The sequence below is a fragment of the Gymnoscopelus microlampas genome, assembly GCF_963454915.1.
Source record: "Gymnoscopelus microlampas genome assembly, chromosome: 4".
NCBI classification, from domain to species: Eukaryota; Metazoa; Chordata; class Actinopteri; order Myctophiformes; family Myctophidae; genus Gymnoscopelus; species Gymnoscopelus microlampas.
This window is the reverse complement of record NC_139941.1, coordinates 34,068,606-34,083,559: the sequence shown is the minus strand read 5'-3', so window position 1 is coordinate 34,083,559 and position 14,954 is coordinate 34,068,606. Positions and strand designations below refer to the sequence as shown.

At 41.2% G+C, this 14,954-nt stretch overlaps 1 protein-coding gene across 2 annotated transcripts in view; it reads right to left on the bottom strand.

The window, feature by feature from the left end:
- Positions 1–14,954, bottom strand: part of unc5db (unc-5 netrin receptor Db) — a 317,860-nt gene that overhangs the window by 164,126 nt on the left and 138,780 nt on the right. The window lies entirely within an intron of this gene.

The window sequence follows — 14,954 nt, the reverse complement described above, 5'->3', positions numbered from 1 at the left end:
TTCTGACCCACAGCCCCTGTTCAAGCATTACATGTGATTTTGTGCAACAAAAAGAACCCCAAACTTTTATAGAATGCCTCTTGCAAACAACAGGACAACATCATCAACAACGTCTTGCAAATGTGCATGTGATTGCTCTGTGGACGATGTTTTGGAATTGCCCCCCCCCCCCCATTCACCATGAACTAACACATTGTACAAAGTAACAATTTAAGCGATGCTTTCCTCCATTCTCGTCTAAAACCGCTCCTCTTTCAGAGCAATTTGTAGGATGAATGAAATCGGAGCAGACCGAGTGGAGAGGAATTAGTAAGGAGCTGATTACCCAGAACTGCGACTGCCGAGCCTGAATAACATCTTACTTATCTCAGCCACAAACCCGGGATTTTTTTGGACACACAAAAAGAGCCTTTGTACTGCCACAAAACGTGCAGAGGGGGGGGGGGGAGCGCAGCATTCACACAAGGCTACCTGTTTAGTTTGACTTCAGCAGCCTGGTTCATGGCTCTATTGTTCATTGTAGCGCCTCATCAATTTGAACATAGTGGGAAGAATCATTTGTTCTAAAAAGCCAAGATTATGAACAAGGACTTCAAGGTTTCCAGATACAGTTGTATAGGCATAAACAAATACTATTCTGTCTTTCTCCTTACCGTTATTCTCTTCTATTACTATACAGCAGCGGTTCTCAACCAGTGGTCCGGGGACCACCAGTGGTCCTTGAGGGGGTTCCCAGGGGGTCCCCAGCCAAATTAATAATTAGTAACTAAATTGACCCTTATATGTCTGTAACTCTGAAAGTGTACAAATGGAACCAAATGGACCCTAACGGGTCCATTTGGTTCCATTTGTACACTCTCAGAGTTAAATGAACACTGATAATGATGATACAGCGTAGATTGGGACCCCCAAGAAATCAAAATGGTTGAGTCCCTGGCATATCTTTTCAAATGGGGGTCCGTGGGCTGATATGTGTCAATTTGGGGGTCCTTGATAAGAAAAAGGTTGAAAATCACTGCTATACAGTAACAGCCACCGCATGCCTTTTTGTTACAAATGTTGGAAAACAATTCATCAAAAAATGATACATCTGAATAGGCATAATTACCACTAGGCTATATTCTTTCAATTAACTACTTGCTATGCCATTCTTCGCACCATCTGAGAGCTGAAAAGGACAACAAACAAAAAAAGAAAAGATTTCCTGAACAATTCCTCTCAGTTGCTGTGCAGCAAGAATGCTGTGTAAAAAAAAAAGAAAACCTGCCAAAAAAAGAAAGAAAGAAAAAGCTACATTGGAAGTTCTAGAAGGCTCTACACTGTGGCCTCTGTGTCCGGCCTCTGCACTCTCCTCTCCCTCTGCACTCTCCTCTCCTTTACTGGGTGAGAAAGAGAGCCTTTCAAATGACTCCTGGTGAGCTGGGACAATAAGGAACAGGACGTTTGTGCTCCTGCCATCCCCCGGATCCTTCGGAGAATTAGACCTCAATCCCATCAAGGCAGCCCCGGCTAAGCCATTGAGTGCCGTAAAAGCCCATGAAAGCTATTATGTCCCACCATCAAATCCAATTCTGTCCCTTGAAATCGAATCGGCCCGCGCCCCCCTCGCCACCTCTCTCAATCAATGTTGTCCTTGTTAAATGGGGTAAATGAATGGATGCAGGTGTACAGAAGAAACTGCACATAAAGCAAACAAGCAGAGGTGGCAGTAAACAGTTGAGAATGATCTAGCTGATATGGCCAAGGGGCAGGTTGGATGTCTTCATCACATTGCAGGCTGTGGTATAGCCTCTTTGAAAACAATTGTTTTATGTCTTGGTTTTCCTCAGGTGTCAACCCAACATACTTCATTGTTTGCACAATTACCGTTCAGCCAAGTTTTTTTTCCCCCAGTAACGTGGTTTGATTGTTTTTCAATTGCATAGAAAAGGCAAGAAATGAACGACAAAATAAATGTGAAAGAGAGACATTTCTGACAGAACTTTGAGACAAGGAGAAAAGGGAAAAGAGCAAATGGTCACACTGACAAATTTGCCACCATCACAGAATGACAGGTTGAAAATGGTCTTACAAGAAGAAGATTAAATTATTTCCACTCTGCTACAAGGGTGCCGAAGGAGAGGGCAGAAATCAAAAGATGTGGTAGGTTTATGGGGACAACCTATGAAATTAATTAATTCCTCAAATCTATGCAGAGTTATAGAGGGCCAAAGCTCAAATCTGATGCAAAAATCGCTCCTGGCATATTTTAATTTCATTGTAACCACTTCACTCAGTCTCCAATGTTCCTGCAACAATGCCTTTTTTAGCAGGGCTCAATGTCCAACACTGGATTGCCATGGAATTCTCTGTGCACCTCCCCCGAGGATGAACATTAAAGGGTTAAATGATCACAGATAGATGATTTAAGATACCGTCCGACTGACCGACTTCATACTCAACCCGTGCGTCGCCGTCGACCCAAGGAAGTACTGTGCCTGGCGTTGAGCCGGTCGGATAGCCCGGTTATCCGGGAACCGCCAGAAAAGGCTCTGGCCGTTGCATCGTTCATGAGTAGCCCAACGTGGGCACCTGTCTAGTGTGACACAATTACCTAACTTTTGGATAACAACACGGAATTTGATAACAGTTTCTTGAAATGTGGAAAGATCAGTTGGATAAAATCGTGCGAAAGACGAGAACAATTGACCGGTGTGACAAGAAAGCATAGACACAGCTACTGTAATAGGAACTTCTCTGCCTCGTATACCTTCAACGTTTCCCCAATGGAAAAGCAATATCCCTTTTCTGCTTTTCCTCAACATTTAGACATGCAGGGAGTGCTGCGAATATGAGATAGCTAGGCCTAGCCAATCAAAAAGTTATTATCGGCATTGTTATCCACCCCCATCTCACCTTTTCTGGTTCAGTTAACTGGACCTGAACAGTAGGCTCTTCCTGACATAATCGTGAATATGCCATTCGCTAAGGCTTCCATGTCTCCAATTTTTGGAGGTCATGTGAGCTTTAATTGAATACAAAATGCATTAATATTTCTATAGCAGAAGTGCGCCAGAATTCAGTCAAGGTTTTGTGTCTCGCCTGCAGATTGTTAAAACCCTGAATACTGAACAATATGCTGTACTTGAACTGTTAATCATCTACTATTCATAATTGTAAACTGGACAGACATTTTGAACACGCCAGCGCAGAAGAAAATGAAGATATATATGATGGATAAAAACATAAAAAAATATAAGTATAATCTCACTCTGTTGGCCACCATCTGTTTTGTATCCTTTATTTGTATTCTTTGTATTCTCCAATTGTTTTGTAGGAAACATGACATCTGAATCTGTATTTGTTTTGGAACTTGTAGGCGTATGCAAATCTCTTATCAGTCCAAAGTTTAACATTTATTGTTCACATTGCTCAGCACTGAAAGAAGCTTCCTGCGGCTTCAGAATGAAGAATTGAAGTTATTGCCCACAAATGTGATTTAGTATATGAGATATGTTGTACATACTGTACTTTATATCCAGTCGGAATTCAGTCATGATTTTTTTTGTGTCACAGACATCCCAGCGAAGTCATGAAAATCTTTTGGTATGATTAAATATTTAGATGTTATTTGTATTAAACATTTAACACAATATACTGTTGTATATAAGCCAAATTGTCAGCTCATGCAAACACGCAATCTTTTGTACTGTGTGAACCTCATGATTTTATTAATGTTATCTATGTTGCACACTAAACTTACAACATTTTCAAAACCTTGCTGAACAAAAATCCTTTATTTTTTGTTCTGCCTTTTCTTTAGATGGGAAAAAAACATAATTCTAGGACTGAAAAGCATGTATTTTTCATGACACAAAATTAATTCTACTGAATGCTTCTAAGCAATTCTCAGTACTTGCTCCATTGACAAACCTATTATTAAAAGACAATGAGTGAATCACCACTCAGTGTTGCCTCATCTGTAATTAGTGTGATCACCGGGATCTAGGACTAGGTTATAGTGCATTCTGTTGAAAATATCACCTCCAAAGAATGGCATAGATGAGAAGGCAACACTTCCACATCTGCTACATTTTCATGAAACATTTTTCATTCGAAAAACCCATCGGCTAATTTCTTGATGAAAGTGATAATTACTTTAATGTTACTGGATGGAGAGCCTCTGCAATGGATCTATTTGAAGATATCTAGGAAAAGAGAGCTATTATTTGACACTGCAGCAGTACAAAGCCAGAGAATGCATACATACATATGTATGCATACATAATCATTTCTACCACAAAGAGTGAACAACTGGCTATATCCTGTTCTGTCTTGTCGACATGTGGTGATATGGAAAGAGGAGAACGTGTGCCCTCTCAGAGTAATAAATAAATAATATAAAGCTGTGGCTCAAATTACAAGATTATCTGTGATTATGAAACCACTTCAATATCGCTTCTTCACAACTTTGAAAATGTCAAAGAAAATGCCACGGTGGCAAAAAGAAAAATAACACTAAGGGCCGTTTTGGGGGGGAACAGGCAAGCTGGCGTGAATAGCAGTAAATGTTGTGGCAGGTGGAGCGTGGCCACAGACTTTTGGTATCTTCCAGACTGAAGAAGGGCGGAGTATACCCATGGCGACGTGGCGAGGCGTGTTGGATTAGGCTGAATACACTGTACGCGTATCATCAGTGGGTGTGCTGCAGCAGGTGCATTCAATCCTGAAATCCAAAAACGTAATTTCTCCCAATGTCCTGGCTTGTGCGGGAGCCGGGAGGTGCAGAGTAACACGAAAAAAAAATCAAAATTCCACAGACACAGACAGTCTACAGACACTACGTACTGTACTACAGCACCAAATGGTTCAATGATGTCCGCCAATGAGCCAAACAGAACAATCTGTGTAATTATTATATAAATATGCACTAGTGATGAGCGGGCCGACCCGTAACCCGCGGGTCAACCCGCGGCGCGGGTGGGTCGAGTCAGGATTTCAGGGGCAATTATGCGGGCTGCGGGTGAGCGGGTCAGCCGCTCTCACACGCAAAAATAAAAATAAAAATCACATGTTCTTGTTTTGTCTTTATTCCTAATAAGAATAAGAATAATAACAATAAAACAGTTTGAATACACTTGGGGTGTATACTTGAAGATTATTTTCCTTCATGATTTTACCGACATTCTTTTTTTACCGCGGGTCGCGGGGCGGGTTGAGCCATAGATTTCTATATGGGTTCGCGGGGCTGGTTGAGGCGGGTTGGGTTCCGGGGCGGGTCATGAAAAAACCCGACCCGCACATCACTAATATGCACAGTATATGTATTGTATAAAAGGATAGACCTACAGTATAATTATGAATAGCATGGCTTCAGTATTCTCCACATGATGCACATGTATGCATTTATCCATTGTCACGTGTGGGGTTAGAATGCAAAACATATTGTCAATTCACCTGTTCGCTGCATGCCTTATGCCAATCCGTCTGCCACAAAATGCGGCCCTTAAGAGTCTAAAAGCCCTATTAGTCACCCCGAGAGAGGCTGTGCTGCTCGTTACACCCACCCAGGTAAAAGTGGTTTGAACCGACTGACATTTCAGGAGCTCCATCTGCTCTCACCAGTTATTATTATTATTATTGATAATAATAATATGATTATTACTAATGGCAAAACGAATTAATTGAATGATTACTGAAGGATGAACACATATTGTAAACATTAAACAATAGCAGAAGCTTTTAAGTTAAGTAAAATGAAGTATCATAATTAAAAACCTACAAAGTGCTTTTTTAAACAGAAACAAAGAGAAAGGGGCGAGCTGCGGAGTGCATATCTCTGCCAGGCTGGGTGGCTTGCCCGGTGCTGTGTAAGAGGCAGAATGTAACATTGGCGTCTCTGTCTGTGTGTGTGGTGTGTGCGTGCATGCCCACGTAACAGCTGTTGCGGTCTCTCTGTGTCTCCGTCTGCATGCACCGCAAGCTGCAGGGGAAAATAGCATTTCGACAACACACGATTTGTGGTGCCCTCTATGGTCACAAGTGAAAACTCTTTTGGAGGTGCATTCTATTGAGGCCAGCATGTGATTCCAATTAGGGTTGATTGAATTCATGATATATGGTGTTAGGCCACTAATTGGAGAAACCAGTTACAGGCAAATGCTATGGAATATCAAAAAGCTGTTTGGCGTTCATTGTCACATGATTCTCACATGATCATGTATATCTAATTGTGTGTGTACATATGTCCTTATAAAAGGCTTTATAATGTGTAATGATTGCATTATAAGTATTTATGAGTGCTTATAACTGTAATTACACAGTGTTTTAAGGTGATTACAATGCTTTTATACTTGACCTTAAACGTCATTATATATTGCTTTAAAATGTCTTTTTTATAAAGCATTATGATTGTTTATGAGTTCTTATAACTATAATTATACAGTGGTATAAGTAGAGTATGCATTTGTAAGTACAGTACATATAAAGTATTATAGACATTGGATACATAGCAAGTGCTACCGGAAATTCTAAATGGTGGAAAAGCTAGATAGTCGGACAAATGGTAATGGGCCAGGCAGGGAAAAAGAAAATAAAGACATTTATTTGGGTATTTATTTCCTTTGCCTGCCGGCATTGTGCACAAGGCATTTGGCGCTGATCGTGTTCTGCGAGATTAACTCCGGCAGAGACAGACAGACAGACAGACAGACAGACAGACAGACAGACAGACAGACAGACAGACAGACAGACAGACAGACAGACAGACAGTCACGGGCGAAAACATAATATCCAGCCAGGCCTGGCAGAGATTAAAAAACAAATTGTCCAAGTAGTCAGGGGATATTAGCAGAATATTTTCCAATCTTGGAATAAATTCCTTACCAAAAAAAATCTTCACCAATGTGTTTGTAAAGGTGTCTAGTAACACATCTCACAAAGACTGAAATTCAGTATCCCTAGGAGAATTTTTGACAGCTCCTTAAAGTTGGGGTACCCACCATAACCTTGGTTAAAAAATAATAAATAAATAAAAAATCCAAATTTAATTCTGTTTTAAGTAGCATGTGAGGGGTCAAACTAGGGTGTTTTTATGATTCTGAATCCATTGAAATCATTTGTTTTGCACCAAAACCACTCCTTGGGCTAAAAACGTCCATAGCCATGTATACTTTTTGTGTAAAAAGCCCATTGAGATTGGGCCGTTTTTTTTTGGGGGGGATTATTTTTTAACCAAGGTTATGGTGGGTACCCCAACTTTAAGGAGCTGTCAAAAATTCTCCTAGGGATACTGAATTTCAGTCTTTGTGAGATGTGTTACTAGACACCTTTGCAAACACATTGGTGAAGATTTTTTTTGGTAAGGAATTTATTCCAAGACTTTTTTAATATCCCCTGACTAAAGGGTGACACTAGAAAAAAGTTCATGGGGTCACTCAAATGGTACAGTTCACCCTTGGGGAAATTTAAGTTTCATGGCAATCCGTTTTGCTTCAAGGCAATCCACCCATTAGCTTCTGAGATACTTTTTATTTAAAGGAACACTTAAACCAAAAAAATACTTTTTTCCTATCAATTACTCACCCCATGTAGCCTTGAATTCATGGAGTTTTTGAATGTTTTGTCGCATTCCTGAGCCAATAATCCAATATTTGACTAATTGAAGTTAATTGGAGACCAATCTTAACAAGAGCAAAACCATGTTTAAAGCATTCTCTTTGAACCTGGATCATCAGTAGGCTCTTCAGTGATTACACTGTGACAGTTGTTTTTTTATATTCGTTTTTTATATAGTTTTGAATTGGTCTCCTACTGCAGTGGTGTTGTCAAATATTGGAATATTGGCTCAGGAGTACGACAAAAAAATAAATATTCAAGACTTCATGAGGTGAGTAATTCATAGAAAAAAAGATTTTTTTGGGGTGAAGTGAAGTGTAAATGTGCATGTACTGTAGGTGGTAACAAGGGGCATGCCAGTATTTGTAATTTAATTTGATTTAATACATTTTGAAGGGAAAAAGGGATATATAACAGTAATACCCAAGGATCATTATCAAGAAGGAAATACTGTTGCGTGTCTGTGTTATTCTCTGAACATAAAACTGTAGACCTGTGGCAAGCTAACTTTAAAGGGTTAAGACAGAAAACTGTGGAAAGCACAATCATCATCAAGATGTTTTGGGCTAAAATCTAGCCTCTGGATGCGGATAAACAGAATCAGTCGTACTGTAACTACACATTGCTCATGGAAGCACAACAGCGGTCCTGCTACTGTAAAGGAAGTTCTGCTAAACCTTCTTCATGAATTCATGGAGGTGTACTGACTTAACCCATTGAGACTTGAAGCCGATTCTACATGTCTCCTAAATCTCAACAGTTTTCTGAAAAACGTATGTTTCTATATCAGTGGTGCTCCATCTTTTTCATGTCAAGGACCCCCAAAATTATTATGTATTTGGCCGCGGACCCCCATCAAAATATTTTGTTCCAGGGACCCCCGGAAGCAAAGATTTGAGTTAAAAATGTTCGCTTAAAAATATATATATATTCAAAGATTTGCACACATTTTCACGATTTTTCAAAAATAGCAGATATACAAGCTCGTAGCGCGGCACTCGGTGCCGCGCTATGAGCTTGTTTATCTGCTATTTTTGAATAGCCCAAAGTGTAAAATAATGCTTTTTAGCTCAAATCTAAAAATGACACAGTTCCAGGTCTCAATGGGTTAAAATAAAAGCTCGAATAACAATGTTTCAACGTGATTTAACGAGCTAACAATGTCATTGGTTAGTCACGGGCCTTTCTCTTCTAACACACCACCTTCCTTGCCAAGTTGAGCATCCTCAAAGTAATTGGTGCTAAAACAGTGTTTGGAAACAGCTTTGCACGTGTGCAAATTTCTGTTTTGTGCACTCGAAAAGCAACGCGCCCTGCCGGGAGGTTTCTGTGTGACTGCTGGCACCAGAAGCACTCTTGAGGCCCAAGTACACAGCCCATCTGAACACGCTAATGAGCCGGGGAAATGTCTGTAGCTTTTAAAACATTTCTGCCAGACAGCAGACTCAACTTTACACAATTAACCTCCTCCTTATCACCACAGTGATCACGTCTCTTTCTTACTTTTGATCAGACAGTCTTTTAAACTGCTCAACTGAAAATTCAAACATGATTTGACAACCGTGCTATGAATGTTTACTGTTCACATCCACTGCGTGCTAGCTATCATTAGCTAGCTATCACTAGCGGTCATTCCTTTTTCCGATTATTTACAGTGAGTCCCCGGTTCGATTCCCAGCCGGCCAGACTATTTGCTGCATGTCACTCCTCTGCTCTCGTTTTTTTTGATTGATTGGATACTATCAATTATTATTAACAGTTTGCACATATTACAGCGGTACGGTTTCAGAATGATGCTAAAAGGATAACACACGCTTGTTTCCATTGTGGTCCTGTGTATTCAATTAATCGAGTCATTTCATCGAGAATAAAGCAGGCCTACCTACCTACCTACCTACCTACCTACCTACCTACCTACCTATTTATGCCTTTTATTTCAAATAGGTCATTGTAGAGAGCCAGGAAACCAAGGGCAGAGAGAGGCACTGCCCAATTATGAATTCTCAACTGTTCTTTTTTCTGAATTAACTTGCATCTTATCAGCGTTCATTTACTTAAATGTAATTTTCAACAATAAAATTACATTTATGACATTTAGGGGAATTCTACCAAAAATATTATGTAACGATTGACAGCCTCCTTAAAAGACAAAAAAGTGTCCCTCGCGCATAGTAAGGTCTGTCTCCGGGAAGAAGAACACAACCGGTGCATGTGGATTGTGGAATGCAGCAGGTATCTTTGTATCAAGCTGGATGTACAGTTACCAATGGTTGTTTATTTCACAGATACCCTACAGTATGTCTACTTGCATATCCCTATCAAATGATCGTGTCTGCCGTAACATTAACTGTGCAATACTCATGGGAGGTTTGCTTTGACTGTTCTTCTCCCTTCAGCAAATGATAATCCTGAAACCATTATCAGGCATTGCTTTGCTTCATTGCTGACATCTACCATGGGCTGCTTGTTAAAATCGTTTCTCCTTTACTCACAGGTGTGTGTGGACTGACCTGGATATGAAGCTTCCCTCGCGCACATACTATAATATTAGTTTCTAAAGAGATAAGACGGGGGCCCTCTCCTCCACCTCGCCTAGCTAGTGGCGTGACACCCCTGCTAGGTGCATAATAATAGGGGAAACATTGAAATAGATTTTTTAAAACACAGTTTGACACTCTTGTCGCCAACAAGCCTCTCTTTCCTTTTAGCTTGAAGCCGGCCAATTCATTTCCCCACACCAACAGCATAACAGCTAATGATGCGCCACATTCTCTCTGCTTAACCCATTAAGACCGGGAATGCATCTGTGTAATCACTTAATCCACATTTTATATTTTGGCTATTAAAAAATAGCAGATATACAAGCTCATAGCGCGGCACCGAGTGCCGCGCTATGAGCTTGTGGATCTGCTATTTTTTTTTTAATCTTGACCATTTGATGTTGGAATATCATTTTTTTTGGGGAACATTTGTAACTCAAATCTTTGCTTCTGGGGGGTCCCTGAAACGCAATATTTGGAGATGGGGGGGTCGGCAGCCAAATACATATCATTTTGGGGGTCCTTGACATGAAAAAAGTTTGAGAACCACTGATATTAAAGCAACACAAGTTTTTCAGAAAACTGTCAGGATTTAGAAGACATTTGTAGAATCCCTCCCCAGAAGCAAATATTGGGGTTACAAATGTGTGCTTAAAAAATATATATATATTCAAATATTTGCACACACTTTCACGATTTTTCAAAAATAGCAGATATACAAGGTCATAGCGCGGCACTCGGTGCCGCGCTATGACCTTGTATATCTGCTATTTTTGAATAGCCCAAAGGAATCTAAAAAAATGACACACAGATGCGTTCCCGGTCTCAATGGGTTAATGCTAACACATTGAGCACAGTAAAAAGGTAGCAGATAATTGGAACAAGGTGACAATCCACGCTCCATAAACCAGAAGCCTCGCTCGGCTCCCCCCCCCCCCACCCCCCCACTCCCCACCATGCTGATGATGGATGCTCGTAAATATGAGCCTTAATGAAGGCAATGACTACGGCGCCAATAAGTCACTTATTTCCTCATTACACCAGTTAATTTTAACATTGCCTCTTTAACCCATTAAGACCGGGAAACGCATCTTGTGTGTCATTTTTTAGATTTATTTGGGCCATTCAAAAAATAGCAGATATACAAGCTCATAGCGCGGCACCAAGTGCCGCGCTATGAGCTTGTAGATCTGCTATTTTTTTTTTAAATCGTGAAAATGTGTGCAAATCTTTGAATACAGTATATGTGTTTTTCTCAAATCTTTGCTTCTACAGAATGACTTCTAAATCCTAACAGTTTCTTTTTTAAAAACGTATATGTTGCTATATACAGTATATCAGTGGTTCTCAAACCTTTTCATGTCAAGGACCCCCAAAATAATATGCATTTGGCCACCGACCCCCCATCTGAAAATATTTAGTTCCAGGGACCCCCAGAAGCAAAGATTTGAGTTAAATGTACATATATACATTCAAAGATTTGCACACATTTTTCAAGATTAGTAGTAGCACTCGGTGCCGCGCTATGAGCTTGTAGATCTGCTATTTTTAAACAGCCCAAAGAAACCTAAAAATGACACAGATGATGCTTTCCCGGGTCTTAAAGGGTTAAAACGCTCTCTCTCTCTCTTTTCTCTCACCGTGCCTGCCTGCCTGCCAGTCACAGGTTTCCACCTGAGTTAACATTGAGGCTGAGAGAGCAAGCGGCGGGCGGACTATAGCGGGCCCTGATAAATGCACCCGGTTATCAATCTGCATACAGGAGGAGGAGGGGCTGTGGCTGTGTGGGCGAACGAGGTGACTGACTCTCTGGTGCTGTCAGGTCGGGGCGCTAGGATGACACAATGACTGCGTAGCCGAGGGACCGTGTCCAAACAGAAACAGATTCAAATCAACAATACCTCAGAGACGTGGCAGCGGTGAGGCCAATCAGTGCAGCCCTGCAGAATGCACATGTTCTTCTGTACCCCTTGTTGTGGTTTAATGGCTTGTTTGGATATGCAAGGCAAGGTTTGAGATAGTGGGGTTGCTTTGGTCAAAAGAGGACTGCACGGTTATGGAAAATGTATTTAACCCTTTAAGACATGGAACGCATCTGTGCAAATTTGTGTCCGAGCAACAAGCAACCAGCTTGATGCAAAAACACCGCGCTGCGCACTGCGCATGCGTCGACGCACTTTCCCTAACCAATTACACGCCACTTCACGCTTACAACTCCTGGACATGGCAACCCCGGCAACCCCGCCCCCCATCCAAATACTGTCTGTCTGACTCTTTGGGAGGGTTGAACGCAGCGCGCGCCGTCTCGCTGGGCTGAGCGTGCTGCTTCATCAATCTGTGCCGCACATTCTGGTCCTGCAAGAGCCTGTGTGAATACATAGATAGATGAACGGGTGAAATGTGTCCGTCTCTCAGTTTGCTTTCGTTTTCGGTTTGCGTCTGGAAACACTGTTGCTCTCGCTTTTGGTTTGCGTGTCCAAAACATCTACAGCCTACTTCACGAGAGCCTCGCGCCAGCGACTAGACGGAAGGGTCGCGTAGCGACCCGCACCTCTAGTTATTTTACACTTTGGCTATTCAAAAATAGCAGATCTACAAGCTCGTAGCGCGGCACCGAGTGCCGCGCTACGAGCTTGTGGATCTGCTATTTTTGAAAAACCGAGAAAATGTGTGCAAATCAATATATTTATATTCTTTTAAAGCGAACATATTTAACTCAAATCTTTGCTTCTGGGGGGTCCCTGGAACAAAGTATTTTGAGATGGGGGTCGGTGGCCAAATACATATCATTCTGGGAGTCCTTGACATGAAAACGTTTGAGAACCACTGATATAGAAACATATGTTTTTCAGAATACTGTTGGGATTTGGAAGACATTAGCTAAGAATCGCCCTCAGGTCTTAATGGGTTAAAAAGGTGAGAATTAAAGGATCTCCTGTGAAGGAGAATATAATTCACAGCCGTTATGGGGTTATGGAGCAGTTGTTATGCAGGGACATGGTGGCAAATTCCTGCAGGCAACTTGTTTGTGACCCACAGCAAGCTAAAATGAACTGAAACAGCAAAATAGCATACATGATCTGCAGGATGAATAACACCTGCACATCAATGGCATCGCCAATGGCATCAATCATGACTGCAGTACAGTACATGTTCCAGGGGAGCCAGAGTGGTTATCATATAGAAACGAATATAATACTACTGTTTCTGAAACCCACAAGTGAGTTTGCAATTGGTTCCCTCGCCAAATCGGGAGGCTTTTTTTTTTACCATGGAATTTTTCTAATTTATTTATGCAGAATATAAGGTCTGTTGGATGTCATAAATCTAAGATTTTCACAAGATTTTCAGAGTCTTTCACATAAATGACACCTATTCATTTCTCAAACGTGAATGTGCTTTCAAAAATACTTAAAAACGTATTAATTGCCTGTGTTTCAGAACTAAATCTGTGTTGATTTGTCCAGATAATCTTGAAAAAAATGTGTAAATAAATACCATCAACCTTTGCTTGCTACAGAGCTTAGTCAAAATCCAATGCAACATGACAAGGTCAGACCCTAATGGTCCATGGCTAAACTTAGTATGAAATGATGGAACGGATGGAAGCGATGACCCTCGGCCAGTGTAACTTGATGGTGTAACTTCACACGGGTACAAAACTTCAGTTATATCCACAATTATGAATAATAGGATCATCAATCATGAAGTTCTTTCTCCAGAATATACTATAAATATGCACATTCGTGAAGTACCTTACTCAGCCGCACACACACATAAATACACGCACACACACCCTCTCTCTCAGGCACATGCTGTCCAGAGGCACTATGCAATAACAACTATCCAAACTGTTTTAGTGGAAAAGCCATGGGGCTGTGGAATGGGATAATAGAGGATTCTGACCAAAAAAAAGCTTGAATTACTTGTATCTTTTACTTTTTAGTGAAAATATTACGGTAGGTTGTAATATTTTCTCACACACTATGGTCGTAAAATACAGCACATACAGTATCTATTTTTAGGGGCACATGCTAGTGAAATAAGTGCACTGTAGAGAGTATATGGGAGTATATGTGTACTCAGCCATGACCGCACAACACAAGTAAGCACCAGGCCCGGTTATTAGCAGAGACCACATCCATAGCCTGGACGGACGATTGCTCTGCTTCGCTCTAGTTTGTTGCTGTTAGGCCAACTGGCCGACCAATGGTGTGACTTCATCACTCAGTGATTCAGTCAGTCAGAGACATTGATGTCTAAGCCAGTGGTTCTCAAACTGTTTTCATGTCAAGGACCCCCAAATTGACACTTATTTGAAAAGATATGCCATGGACCCCCATAAGAGAAGCTTTTTTTACGGCTCTAGCAGTGATTTTCAACCATTTTATTTTCAAGGACCCCCCCAGTTTGACATGCATTATAGGCTACGGACCCCCATTTAATGGCATTTCTATCTCTGCCACCCCGATTTATATTGTAAAATGTTATGTCAATGTAACTCTGAGAGTGTACAAATGGAACGGGTCCATTTGGTTCCATTTGTACACTCTCAGAGTTACAGACCCCCAAGGGTCAATTTGGTTCCTAACTATCTATCGTTTAGCTGGGGCCCCCCTGGAACTCCCCCAAGGACCCCTGGGGGTCCCCGGACCCCACTTTGAGAACCAACCGTCTATAGGGCTGTTGTGGTCCAAACCAAAACATACATTGAAAATCTTGGGCTGGGAGCCCATGGCGAGAGTAAATTCCAGGTTGGCTTCCACACAAGATGTCATACCACTATTTATAACAAGCAATAGATCAATGTAATTAACA